Consider the following 14,154-nt stretch of genomic DNA (forward strand, 5'->3'; position numbering starts at 1 on the left):
AGAGAAGAGAATCTGCAAGAGAAAGGCCTAAATCTAGCCCCAAACTCCACGACAGGCACCTCTCTTGTGGAGTTGGTATTTAATATATTATTTTTGAGTTTGAGGTGCCAAAAATTGAAGCCCCTCTTTTACAACCACTTCACTTTTGTAAATGAGTGAAGCTCATTAGTTCTTGCATGATCCATAAGGGGAGTTCCCACTACAAATATTTACAGAGCCATAGTGGCTTATTGAAATGAGATTCTAAGATACTGTGCAACTATAAAATGGCCAAGAATAATTGCCGTCGCCTCTTCATCAACTCCCCGCATTCCACTCTACAAAATCATCATCAACTCAATTAGTAAAATAAATAGACAGCACATAATTAACCATTACGCCCAGCTATCCCAATTGCAGTTAACCACTACAACAGGAGGGTGCCCAATCTCGTAACATCCCTCCCACCAGGGATAGCAACTGTCCTCAGTTGCTCAATAGAGAAATCAACTGGACCGTGAGTGATGGAAAGTGTGGAGAAGGTTGGGAAAGTTGCGAAAAAACTTTTCAGGCATCCATTTGGCATCCTCTCTAGGGTGGCCCTTGAAAGTCAAAAGGTAACGGTTATAAACCATTCCAGTGCGTGTAGTGGTGGTCTCATGGTCAACTATTTTGTCAGGGATGAGTTGCTCTTCTTGGTCTACAAGTGAAGGTGGGTCTTCGTAAATGTGGTGTGTAGGTAGGGGTCCTCTGAATGGTCGTAAAAGACTAATGTGAAATGCATTGTGAATGTGCCAATGTGCAGGTAATTCTAAACGAAAAGAAACATCATTAATGACAGTTGAAATTTTGAAAGGTCCATAAAAACGAGGAGCAAGCTTAACAAAGACATTAGTATCAACACTTTTGATCCTTCGTTTTTCGATGCGAAGTAAAACATGATCACCTTCTTTGAATTGGTGTGCCTTGCGATGCTTGTTAGCATGCTTGGTGTAAAGTTCTTGTGAGTGTTTAATGGCAGAATGCACACTTGCATAAATATCATGAAAGTCGGTAGTGAAATCAGCGGCAGGCACAACATTAGAAAGACGTGAAGCAGGAGTAGGAAGTGAGTGACCGTATACAATTTCAAAGGGAGATTTACCCGTGGCAGTGTGAGTGGTGTTGTTGTATGCAAATTGCAAAATATGTAGGTAGTCATCCCATTTCTTAGGTTGAGAGGAAACATAAGCCTTCAACAAGTCAATAATAGTGCGGTTGGTGACTTCGGTTTGACCATTAGATTCAGGATGAAATGCAGAAGTAAAGTCAAGTGTAGTGCCAAGATTTTCAAATACAGTAGTCCAAAAAGCACTACAAAATTTTGAGTCTCGATCGGAAATAATCACTTTAGGCAAACCATGATGTGGAAAAACAGTCTTCAGAAACAAAAGTGCAGCTTGATGTGCGTGAGTGTTTTCTTACACGGAACAAAATACGCTTGTTTAGAGAAACGATCAATAATAGTCCATATCATGTCATGTTTGTGCATTGTGAGTGGGAAACCAGTAACAAAATCCATGGAAATATGTTCCCAAGGTCTTTCAGGAATGGGGAGAGGGTGTAAAAGTCCCAATTTCTTACCTGTAGCTGCTTTGATTTTTTGACAAATCAAACAAGTTGACACATACTGTTTAACATCCATTCTCATAGCAGGCCAATAGAAATCACGACATAAATTTTGAAAAGTTGCAGCAAATCCTCTATGTCCAGCATAAGGTGGTTTGTGCAATTCTTCAATAATTAATGTACGAAAAGATTTAGTCACACACAATTTTTGTTTGAAATAAAGGAAGTTTTCTTGAATAGTGTATTCGAGAAATGTGTGTACAGAATTATCAAGCATGTGCAACCATGTCGTTTTGAAGTCATCGTCATGTGCATAAGTGTCATGTATAGTGTCAAATGAAGTTCCCGTAATGGTTGATAGATGATTAAGTGAGGGTCGTCTACTCAAAGCATCGGCTACAACATTTTCTTTACCAGGTTGGTATTGAATGTTGGGCTGAAAACTTTGAATAAAAGCGGCCCACTTAATATGTCTATCATCTATTAAAGGCTGAGAAAGTAAATATTTGATACTTTGTTGATCAGTTTTAATGATCAAGTCAGTACCCATTACATAGTGTTTCCAGATTTTCAATGCATGTACCACAGCAATTAACTCTTTATCATAAGTACTGAACTTTGTTTCATACGGTTTGAATTTACGACTTTCGAAAGCAATGGGATGGTTATCTTGCATAAGGACTGCACCGATACCTTTACCACTAGCATCAGTGACTACCACAAAGAATGGTCGTTCAAAATCAGGCAATTGCAATACAGGTGCATTAGTCAAAGCATGTTTAAGTGCATTAAATGAGCTTTCTTGCAAATCAGTCCATTCATAAGGCGTGCTTTTCTTCAACAAGAGAGTCAAATAATGTGCTTTGTAAGCAAAATTACGAACAAATTTCCTGTAATAGCTGCAAAGACCAAGAAAAGATCGTAGCTCATGCAAGTTTTTGGGTCTAGGCCAGGATTGAATGGCTTCAATTTTCTTTGGATCGACATGAATTCCTTTACCCGATACAATATGTTCCAAATATTCAATTTTAGATTGGAAAAATGAACTCTTTTCAGGATTCAAATACAAGTGATTTTGTGCAAGCAGATCAAATACACGTGTTAAATGTTGCTTATGGTCTTCTTCAGATTTACTGAATACCAAAATGTCATCAAAAAATACAATCACAAAATCTTGATGGTCAATGAAAATTCGATTCATCATGCGTGTGAAAGTAGCTGGTGCATTTGTCAAACCAAATGGCATGACAAGAAATTCATAGTGTCCAGTTTGTGTTCTGAAAGCAGTTTTGTAGACATCATGTTCAAACATTTTGACTTGGTGATATCCTGATTTAAGGTCAATTTTGCTAAAGATGTTTGCCCCTTTCAGTTTGTCTAGTAGATCATTCACTCTAGGAATAGGAAACCTATTCTTAATGGTGATCTTGTTCAAAGCCCTGTAGTCAATATACATACGAAATGTTCCATTTTTCTTCTTGACAAGAAGTACTGGAGCTCCGTATGGTGAACTACTAGGTCGGATTAGGCCTCGGTCAAGTAAATCAGTGATTTGAGTTTGTATTTCCCTGTGTGCGGTAGGATTTACACGATAAGGTGCTCTACAAGGAGGTTCACTACCCGGTATGATGTCAATTTTGTGGTCTTCTGGGCGTGATGGTGGAATTCCAGGTGGGAGATCATGCATGAAACAATCTTTAAATTGTGAGAGAAATTCATCGTGTGTGGAGTTACGTGAAGTTTCAGTTTCAACAGAAATTTGATTTACCAATACTAGATATGTTTTCCCCTGTTTTCGAATTGCTCGTTTGGCTTGAGTGTGAGAGAGGAGTGGAAATTTTTGATGTGCCAGTGTTGCTTGGATGGAGAATTTTTTATTATTATGAGTGAGAGACATTGTACGTGTTTTATAATTAATCAACGGGTCAAATTCATGACCAAATGGCATTCCCAAAATCATATCGAGTCCATGCAATGGTGCTACCAAAAATGTACGTGCTTGTGTGAATTCACCAATGCAAACTTCAACAGTGACTTGAGTTTTACAATTAAAACGTTGATTTTTAAAAACAGTTTTGACCTTGTGGGGTGATGAAATTTCAGAGAGTGATAGTTGTTGTGCCAATCGTGTGGAAATGAAATCATGGCTACTACCATCATCTAGCAGAATGGTGACATTTTCACCCTTAACAGTGCCTTGCACTTTAAACAAAGTGTGAGGAGATATAGGAGTACCTGAGGATGGGTTGTCATCGTTATCATAATCAGGATCATATCCCTCACCGTAGTTAACTTCCACTTCATTGTCGTCGGGTGTAGCATCTTCGATGAGGTTAAGAGTAGCTCCGTTGGGGCGGTTGTTGTTGAAGGGTTTTTGACTTGAATTCCTGTTGACTCCATTTGAATGGCCATTGGATTGACCATTGCCCTTAGCATGACCATTTGGGCACTTATCTGCATAGTGACCATACTGAAAGCATTTAAAACACTTCACCTTTTTGTTACCATTAGAATTTGGAGGAAAGCGCTGGTTGAAAGGATGTTGGTCGCCTCGTTGCTGAGTGTTGTTGTGGTTGTTGCTCGTATGAGGTTGAGCAGTGGCAGAAGGATTGTCAAATCTTCGTCTTTTGAAAAAGGTACGGCTTTGGTGTTTGCTTCTGTCAAAGTTAGGAGAGAAAGGAGGTCTCTTGTTGCGGTTAGTGTTAGCAGGTTGATCAGTGTGAGAGGAATGTCCACTTTTCTTCTTTTCTACGTTGAGAGCCAAATTAATGGCCTTTGACAGAGAATCAGGTTCGAACATATCTACTTCAGCACTAATTTGTAGTGCCAAGCCTGATATGTACTTTCGCTTCAATTTCCTGCGACAAACATGTTCAATAGCTTGCAATTGAATTAGACAATTTCAAAAACGGTCAGTGTAATCCTGTACATCTTCATTTCTACCCTGTCGAATTAAATCCCATTGACGTCGTGCTTTAGCTTTGTACTGTGTTGGCAAAAATTGGGGTAAAAACACTTTTTTGAATGCATTCCAGGTGCGTGGTCTTCTTCCATGTTGTTTGGTGGCGTTCCACCACAATGCAGCGCTGCTAGTGAGATGATTGGATGCACACTTTACCATTTCACGCTCGGGAAAGTCTTCATCATGAAATTAGTCATCTAACTGACTAACCCATGCTAGAACCGTGCTAGCATCTTTAGTGCCATCAAAATCTTTGAAAGTGAAGGCTTTTCTGCTAATTTTGTTTTTCTTGGGTGCCGTTGCAGATTCGGTGCGTGCAGAATGTAATAATTTATCTTCAAGTTCTTGCCTTCGCATGCGTTCATATGTGAGTGACTGCTGCAAATTTTGAAGTTGCTCTGCAATCGTGGGTGCATGAGGAAGATGTGCCATGATTGCGTGCTTTTCTTTTTCTTTTTTCTTTTTTTTTCTTAAAAAGAATAAATAATTAAATGGTAATGCTTAAAAAGGCTATTTGGTGATATTCACAGATGCAATATGCGGAATAAAATAAAATAAATAACAGAAATGTAATGTACTTAGCTGAAAAAGAGCGGTGGCGTCCAGTCCAGAATGGCGATGCGCTAAGAAATTGCCAGAGAATAGACAGTCCGACGGTGTGTCACCGAGCCAGTTGAATTTCGTGGCACCCGATCTCCCGTATCTCAAAAGCGATGGCAATCAGCAATCCCGAAAGACAGCCGAAGTTTTTTTTTTTTTTTGGGAAGGTTGGCAGCCCAAGAATTCTTAATGAAGGCGGAGTATGTGATTTTTACGGTTGTGTTTGTAGTGGTGCCGACCAAGGGGTGCAAGGCTTACTAATTGTGTCCAAAGCCAAAGTGTTGAGGATATTGAAAGGGTGTTTGTTTTCTTTAAAGGTTATTAAGCTTGAAGATGAAATGGACGGTTGACCACTGAAATACCTCTTTGAGCTTAACTTTAAGTCTTTGAAGTTAACTTTAACTTTTAAGTTTGCATGGGATTCTGTGGAAGAACAACTCAAGCCAAAAAAAATTGAGATGGCGACCTCTAGAAGTTTTCCAGGCTACAAGACAAAAGCAAGAATTGATGCATAAACTAAGCCAATACTTTTGACAATATTTTCTGCAGCTTTTGATGAGGTTGACATTTAGCTTTTCTTGTGTGCAGGAGGGTGTTCTCGCAGATTGTTCTTGTTTGTATCTTCATGTATACGCAAGCTTAGCGAGTGCTTGAATTTAACCGTTGAACATACCCGTTCTTGATCGTCTTGAAGCTGAAATTGAAAATTGATTGCCAATTAGCCACCAATTAACAATCGAGTTTTTCTTCTGTGAACTCGATCAATTATACTTCGAATTTCCACGAACCCTTGAATCCTTGAATTGCAAAGTCGATGAATTGCAATTGGGGTTTTGTCGATTAAAGAAAACTCCTTCTTAAAACTGAAATCTGGTGCCGATTAATCCTCGAACTTGAGGCTCTGATACCACTGTTGGGAGAAGAGGGGGGAGATCGACCGCTTAAAGTACTCAACATAAGCTTTCAAGCCATCACCATCAAACTGTCCACCTCTTCTTCCAATTTCCAAGCACACACACTCACCTAGACTATGACACACACACACAGTAAACAGAGAATTGATATAGACAAGCTTGTAAGGAGGTGTAAGAGATGTGTAAGAGATGGAGACTAGATTAGAGAGTACACAACAAAATAACCATAGCTTAAGAGAGTAGAGAAGAGAATCTGCAAGAGAAAGGCCTAAATCTAGCCCCAAACTCCACGACAGGCACCTCTCTTGTGGAGTTGGTATTTAATATATTATTTTTGAATTTGAGGTGCCAAAAATTGAGGCCCCTCTTTTACAACCACTTCACTTTTGTAAATGAGTGAAGCTCATTAGTTCTTGCATGATCCATAAGGGGAGTTCCCACTACAAATATTTACAGAGCCATAGTGGCTTATTGAAATGAGATTCTAAGATACTGTGCAACTATAAAATGGCCAAGAATAATTGCCGTCGCCTCTTCATCAACTCCCCGCATTCCACTCTACAAAATCATCATCAACTCAATTAGTAAAATAAATAGACAGCACATAATTAACCATTACGCCCAGCTATCCCAATTGCAGTTAACCACTACAACAGGAGGGTGCCCAATCTCGTAACATCCTGGTGTAAGTTTCTTTGCAACTCTAGCACCTGCGTAAACGAGTCCATTGGTTAAGAAGAGGAGAAGATCACAGCGTGCTCTTTTTGAAGCGAACATGAACTGGCATTTGCCATCGCCACTATTGAGTTGTCGAAGCTTGAGATGCATGTACATGGCAAGTGGATATCACGCTTTTGGGAATGTTGCTTTGCCTGCAATGCTTCTGGAGTTAAATGACAGCCTAGAGAGGATACCCATCAAAAAATTCTGGTGCTATCGCGATGGCACTACATTTCGCATCTGCTGAAAATAGTATGGAGCTTTTTGGCTCTGTTCTCGTTGCTCACATCCTGCAATCAATGCATTTGAAGAGGCGACATTCTGGATAAGAATCTCCTCAAGGACTTTTTGTGCTTTCTCAAGCGCACCACATTTGGCTTACATATCGACCAAGACTGTGCCAAGCACTACATCTTTTTCCAACAGCCTCTGACAACATTTGGAGGGACACTCCGAGATCGCATCCTATAGAAACAATTGAATGTATCCTCATCACCCTCATGTTGAGGGTACCCCACTAAAATAAGAGCATTCCATGCAACTACATTGCATTCTGAAAGCAAATCGAAATACTCTTGTGCCTTGTCAAGAAGGCCACACTTGCAATACATGTCCACGAATGCAGTTCCAACAATGATATTTTGATCGAGCAGTCTCTTATCTACAATCTGAGCATGTAGTTCTTGGCCCTTTTTTTAGTCTCCCAAGCTGCCACAAACTTTCAAAGCAAATACAACGGTGATTGCATTTGGAAAAAAGGCCTCGTCATTGCATCTCTTCAAAATGCACAAAGCTTCTTGACAATACCCTTCTTCAGCATATCCTGCAATTAGGGTTGTCTATGAGACCACATATTTCCAATCATGTCGCACTTTGCATACATATCTAACAGTGCGGTACCAACAAAATTATCTTGTTTTAAAAGTTCTTATTTGATAACTTCTGCATGAAGTTGTTGGCTTTGCCTACTTCTCCAGAATGCCACATGCTTTCAAAGGAAAGGTGAAAGTGAGCCCATCTGGAGAGATTCCCTATTTTTGCATGCCTTCAAAGCAACCAATAGCTTTCTCTCCACGCATGTCGCCCATGTTGGACATAGTCTCCAATCATGGTATTCCATTTTACAAGATTCGGAGATGGAAGCTCACCAAACACTTCTTGAGCTTTCGACGGTGCACCGCATTTCACATACATGTTGACTAGCTCGCCAACAAATATGTGCTTCAACAGCAAACTTCTGGTGACAAGCTGTGTATGCAAGAGACTGTCTCTGTGCAAATCCCTTCTTTTTGCACATTCCTTTAACAAGGAGAAAACAAAGTCCTGATTGTGCTTCCATCCTTCAAGTAGGTAGAGTTTGTCACTGCTCTCAAAGTGGAGCTCCTCTCCCTCCTCTCCCTGCTCGTCTTTCTTTTGTGCCCTGTTGTAAGTTTTCTTTGCAACTATTTCACCTGTGTAAACAAGTCGGTTGAGGAGAGGAGAAGACCCCAGTGTACCCTTTTCAAATCCAACATGAACTAGCGTTTGCCATCGCCACTATCGAGTTGTCGAAGCTTGAGATGGATTCACATTGCAGGTGGTTGCGATGCTTCTGGGTATGCTGCTCTGCCTACCATAATTTGTATACATATCGACTAAGACAGTGCCAAGCACGACATCTTTTTCAACATACTCGGACTAACAATATAATCCAGACACTCCGGACAGGAAGCTCCTCAAGCACTTTTTGTGCTTTCTCAAGCGCACCACATTTAGCATACATATTGACCAACACAATCCCAAGCATGGCATCTTTTTTCAATAGCCTCTGACTAATTGTGAAGTTTTGTGCTCATATCAACACCTTGCACAGAGCCACATGCCTTCAAGATGCATACATAGGTGATTGCAACTGGAAAGAGGCCCTCGCGTTGCATCAGTTGAAAACATCCTAGAGCTTTCTGGCTTGCTCTCATTTGTGCAATCCCGCAATCAGTGCATTCCAAGGGGCGACATTCCAGATAGGAAGCTCCTCAACCACTTTTTGTGCTTTCTGAAGTGCACCACATTTGGCATACATATCGACCAAAACAATGCCAGGCATGACATCTTTTTTCAATAGACTTTGACAACATTTGGAGGGACACTCTGAGATCACATCCTATAGAAACAATTGATACGATATGATGTAGTGAAATCCTAGTATGCTACGTATAATAATTGAAATTTGACTTTTAACCATGCTTGCAAGAAAGAGGAAGAGGTATCTTGATAGATTCTGGTTAGTAAAATTGCGAAGCTGCCAAAAAATAGGTGATACGATACGATATAGTGAAATCCTAATAATAATTGAAATTTGATGTAGAGGTAGGAGGTATCAAATAAATAGAGAGACGATAGTCAAAATACGGATCACGGTCTTACCTTGCAGAGATAATTATCACGGCGGTGAAAATACAAAATGAAGGACATGGTAGAGATAATGTAGGCGACTACTCAGCAGCTAGGAGCTTTTCCTGTGGTTGCGGACATGGAGTTGGTAGCAACCAAGACAAGGGAAGGCACAACAGTCTCTTAGCTATTTAAAGCCACCTGGAGGACATGCATGCATTCAAGTCTTGCATCTAATCTTCTACTTTTGTAGCAAGGTGCTATTCAGAAGCATTCTTAATTTGATCGTGCGGTGAGGTAGGCGTGGGTATGGGATGTAATAGCGTTGCGCATGCTTCGCCCAAACGCTGGGACATGGTGGTGATGCTAGCCCACATGAATGTGCTAGGTGGCCAAGGAGCTGCTATGCATGTGGGCTACTACCAGGAGCAGTGCCCTCATGCAGGTGGGCTACTACCAGGAGCAGTGCCCTCATGCAGAAAAGACTGTGAAGGAGGTCGTGCAAGGCTTGCTACTGTCCGATATCACTGCTGGAGCTTCTCTTCTGTGCCTTGTCTTTCACGATTGCCAAGTGCAGGTACATTATGCTTGGGTCAACTAATTTAGCTGGTACAAAAACACTACTACTACTGAGGTTGGAACCTGAACATGCATAATTGTAGGTGTGCGATATAAAGATGCTTGCGTAGGTGACTGCATCAAGAGAGAGGCACGAACGTCTTGCCAGATTTTTAAATCCCGCTACCTAACAAAGTAAAAATAGCGAGGAGAGCAGCAACGTGGGTTAACGTGGAGCCAGAATTGCGATTTGGCCTCCTACGCTAACGAAGTAAAGAAACAGGTAAAGCCACCTCCCATGAGGATAACATCTTGCTAGTCCACCCGGTAGAGATCTCTAACCAGGCCAAAATTAGAGCAAGAAAACAGATTCAAAATGGTCGAAAGCAAGTTATCCCTCCCCACATAGCCAGGCAACTGGATTCTGACCTCACCTTACAAGAAATCAAGAGGGCTATCGATGCTCTTAAAATAAAGAAAACCCTAGGTATCGACGGGCTCCGATAGAATTTTACCATGCTTTCAAAGACACAATAGCACCAATCTTAAAGTTGGTATGGGATGAGGCAGTCAAATTCTCAGCTCTCCCAATCAGCATTAACACTGGTATATTATCAAACTCCTTCATAAAAAAGGCTCTAAGTTGGCCAATTGGAGGCCCCTCACCATGTTAACATCCGCTTATAAAGTGTTTGCGAAATCCATTGCTAGCAGAATTACCCCAGCCTTGATAGAGTGGCTGTGTGCCAAGCAGAAGGGGTTTATCAAGGGAAGACGGATCATGGAAGCAGTCATCTCCATGTGGAAGGGAATCGAACACGTTGAAGCTTCTGGCCAAGATTTCGTATTCGTCAAAGTAGACTTTGATAAAGCCTATGTGACATGCTGGAATGGCCAAACCCCATTATGGTAAGGTTGGTCCTCACTCTCCTTGGAAATGGACATGCTAGAGTTGCCCTCAATAACTCACTGTCAGACCCCTTCCCTCTATACCGCTGTCGAGAAGTGCGGAGTGCGGCTAGGAAAGCGCCGGGCCTCTGACTGTGAGAGTTCGCAGCAAAATCAAGCAAGGCGTAGATGATTTGAAGCCAAAAACACAATAAAAAGAACAAAACTCCAGCCATGAAATCTTCTCTTTGAAAAAGAACCAAGATCAACTCAAAACTCTTGTGTGTGATGATTTGATGTAGCCTCACTGCCAATTACACAGTAGCAGTGCTCTTTCGCCTTGATAAAAACCCTACACAAATGCTTCAATTCTCCGTCGTAGCCATTTTGTGGAAGCTTCAGAACTTCATTCTTCATTTCCAAGTGGTTATTTGAAGAGGGGAAACCCTAATTGATGGCCTCACAGCCTCGAATACAGGGTTGGAACAACACGGGACTGCACTAGCATACCTTAGGTGCCGGCTTTGTATCCCTTCACAGAGGAGCTTATAGTGCTGATATTGGTCTTCTAAAATGATCCATTGCTTCTCATAGTCACGGCACCATGAGTGATTTGGCATTTTGAGCCATTTTTGACCAATTTTGGGTCTTTTTTTGACCATATTATGACCATTTTTAGTCATTTTTAGCCCAAAAATGCCCTTTTTTGCCCGTAAAAAGCCCAAACGAGCTCGGCAAAATTTCTAAAATTGCGGAAAAATCCCATTGGGCTTAAATTTCATCTTGAACCTCATTTTACCACTTGCCAAGCACTCTGGATGCATCTCTTCCGCCCGCGGATGAAACCTGCTATTTTTGGGCGAGATCGCTCGCATTGAACTTTCTAGGCAAAACGAGAGTGCCACTTAGATACACTTGACATTTGTACATTTCTAAAGCAAAACAGGCATATCTTTATGTGAAAAAGCATGCCATAGTGCCATGTTGAGGGCCTCACTGTCCCCGCAAGTATATACAGAACTGCAACCGTGGCATCTATTTTCGCATATATCACACTATGTACAAATAGCATTTGGTCCCACATAGCAAAAGCATTGAGAGTGAGGTAGATAATTTAGTTTCACATGATGCACGTGCCACGGTACAACATCCACCCCCTCTAAATCTGCACATCCTCCGGCATGTGCCACACATAGCTTTTGCAGGTTCAGTCCTCATTTAAGTCAACATACATATCGATTTCATCATCACTTGCAGCGAAGTCCAGTGCATCATCATATCTTTCATCATCCTCATCCATAACATGTTCATTAGAGCCTTCATTTTGACTTTCTTGCGAAACAAAAGGGGATCTGTGTCGCCTCTTCTTTTGAACAATTTAATTCTTTTTCCTGCAATGGGAATCTTCATTTCTGCACCATCCAACTCATGCAAGGTATAAGGTGCATTCTCGTGTACATGCTTAACCACATAACGGCCGAACCATCTCTTTGAAAGCTTTCTTATCGCTGAATGTTGGTTATCAAGACTACTATCATACACCAACACCCAATCACCTTCCTCAATAGCTGTCCTTATTCTTCAACCTTGCATCTTTTAATCGTGCTATTGCAATCTCAATATCTTGAGGCCTACTTTCTAATTTCTGTATGCCCAAAGCAAGAAGGTCTTCCCCACTCATTCCATCTTCCCAAGGCAATACATTCCATGTGGGAATTACATCCTCAATTGGCATTATAGGTTTTTGACCATACATCAACTCAAAAGGCATATAACGAATAACTGAGCTATGAGTTGTACGATCAACCCATAAAGCATAAGGCACTAACCTAGGCCACTCTCCTATTTTACCTTTGCAAGCCTTAGCCAAAGCTTTAATGATAGGAGGATGCCCACGTTCTGATTTACCATTCCCTTTAGGATTGTATGCAGTAGTGAGAGCGAGTTTAATGCCCAATCTAGAGAAAAACTCCCTTTCATTATCAGCATCCAACTTACCCCTGTCCACTGTTATTTTTCCAACGAAGCCATAACAGCTAATTACATCATCCAAGAGGAACTTACATATCCCTTCTGTGCTTTTTGTTCTTAGAGCACGACCTTCAACTTGGTTGGTTAAATCTTCTCGTGCAAGCACTATGTATCTCATTTGCCATAAGCCCAATGGCATTGTAACAAGATCTACTACCCACTTGTAATGCATGGCCAATGGGTAAGTAGGGTGCAACCCATCACGATGACGTACATTTGAATACATTTGATAGGTTTTACAGGACCCCACAAAGTGAGATACATCTTTATACATACCTTTCCACCAATACCTCTCTTTCATTTTAGTAAAGGTGGCCCATACACCTCTATGTCCAGCATAAAGACTCTCATGAAACTTTTTCATAAGCTCATTTTGAGCGTCGTTATCATTCACGACTCTCATTGGCATTCCATTTCTTTGTTTTGGACGCTTCCATAAGTACCCATCTTTCAAAAAGTATCCATAGGCTTTTCTGCGTATTCTTTTGAACTCTTGATCTGTCCACCCTTCTTGCCTTGTCAAAGTGCTCAAATAGCATCCAATGAGCAACCAGTCACCTTAATATAGGTCCTCTGTAAATGACTCAAGTGCATTTGACAGGCAAACATGATCACCCTTGGCATGAGAGATACTATAGAACTGTGTGCCTACATCATCGCCCTCGACAACCATGTCTTCTTCATTTTCATACCTTGCTCTCGAAAGCATATCCGCAACTGGATTATCTTTCCCTGCAATATGCTTAAATTCTAGATTCAAGGACTTTATGTAAGTAATCCATCTCAACATAGCAATGTCGAGAGTTGAGCAACTTTTGATCATTCTAAGAAGGGTTAGACAATCAGTCTCCACTATTACATTTGCCCCTATCAAATACTCTTTATCACATTTCAGGGCTGTAACTGCTCCCCATAATTCCCTTTTCACCTGTGGATAATTGCGTTGACGAGCACTTAGGAATTTTTCTCCAAATCTCACTACATATCGCTTACCATCTTCATCATCTTGCCCAATCGCCCATCCAATTCTTGTGGGGCTAGTATCCACTGTCACAATTACATATCTTCCGCATTCATAGTTTGCTTTCCTCAAAGTTGGAGACATAAGCAACAACTTCTTTAATTTTCTCATGGCATGGGTATGCATTTCTTCCCATTGAAACTGTTTGGTTCTTTCTCAAAAGTTGATACAAAGGCTCTGCTACATGTGCATAATATGGAATCCAGATAAGATAAAACACGCATGCACCCAAGAACCTTCAAACCTTCGTGACATTTATACATTTCTCTTACATTCTTTGAATTACATCAATCTTTTCAGGACAAGGCCTTCTACCATATGGCCCACACATATGTCCTACAATAAGAACTTCATTCACACCAAACATTGACTTTTGCCCAGACAAGGTAAGGTTCACTTCTTCCAACCTTGACAAGATCTTATCACAATCATTGATATGGTTTGCCACATACTTACGGCACCCCCTCGAGTCTAGAGCCACATCTATATCACCTACATCACAT

Source organism: Adiantum capillus-veneris, chromosome 25 (assembly GCF_014529385.1).
Source record: "Adiantum capillus-veneris isolate H3 chromosome 25, ASM1452938v2, whole genome shotgun sequence".
NCBI classification, from domain to species: domain Eukaryota; kingdom Viridiplantae; phylum Streptophyta; class Polypodiopsida; order Polypodiales; family Pteridaceae; genus Adiantum; species Adiantum capillus-veneris.